The 575-nt window shown below is 54.1% G+C and overlaps 1 protein-coding gene across 1 annotated transcript in view; it reads right to left on the bottom strand.

The window, feature by feature from the left end:
* The window catches only part of LOC119591303 (epidermal growth factor receptor-like), a gene marked incomplete in the record, with an annotated part of 71,591 nt that overhangs the window by 24,948 nt on the left and 46,068 nt on the right, over positions 1 to 575 (bottom strand).

Raw genomic sequence — 575 nt, 5'->3', positions numbered from 1 at the left:
CTTTCAACTGGTGATTTCAACGCCGTCTAGAAAGGATCCCATACAGGCTTTTCCGATGACTAAGGCGGACCCTTGTTCGGTGTCTGATATGCAAGGCGAACTAAAGAAAACTGGAAACAAATAATGTGTATCTCAGTATTTCAGTTCTGCGCTCATTACGTTGTCTATTTGCTTGTTTATTGTCTGTTTTAATGGTGGTTGTACCACGTTGTCCCGGAGCCGGCTTCCATGCGATTTTGACCTGAGTAACTTCTCCGGGAGCCGTTGTGGAACTGTTTCGTCTGAACAGCACTTGTGGCGTCGAAGGCTGCAGCGCCGTGTTTGATGCTCGTGAGCTTCCAAGCACAGTGGTGATGGTGGTTGCAAAACTAGTTGTTTGATCGGAGGCGTTGCATCAGAGGGGGAACACAAGACGCGGTGGCCTCCCTCGACCTGACTCCCCCCCCCCATCCAGAGCCCCCCTCCCTGCCCCTGCCGGCTGCTCCGCCAAGCCTTGACACTTACAACTTTCCCCTACCCCCTACCGGCGCCATCTCCCTGTCCTCGTCCTCCAGCCTCTCCGTCTCTCACGCGGC

Source organism: Penaeus monodon, chromosome 28, assembly GCF_015228065.2.
Source record: "Penaeus monodon isolate SGIC_2016 chromosome 28, NSTDA_Pmon_1, whole genome shotgun sequence".
Taxonomy (NCBI): Eukaryota; Metazoa; Arthropoda; class Malacostraca; order Decapoda; family Penaeidae; genus Penaeus; species Penaeus monodon.
This window is presented reverse-complemented; position numbering and strand designations above follow the sequence as displayed.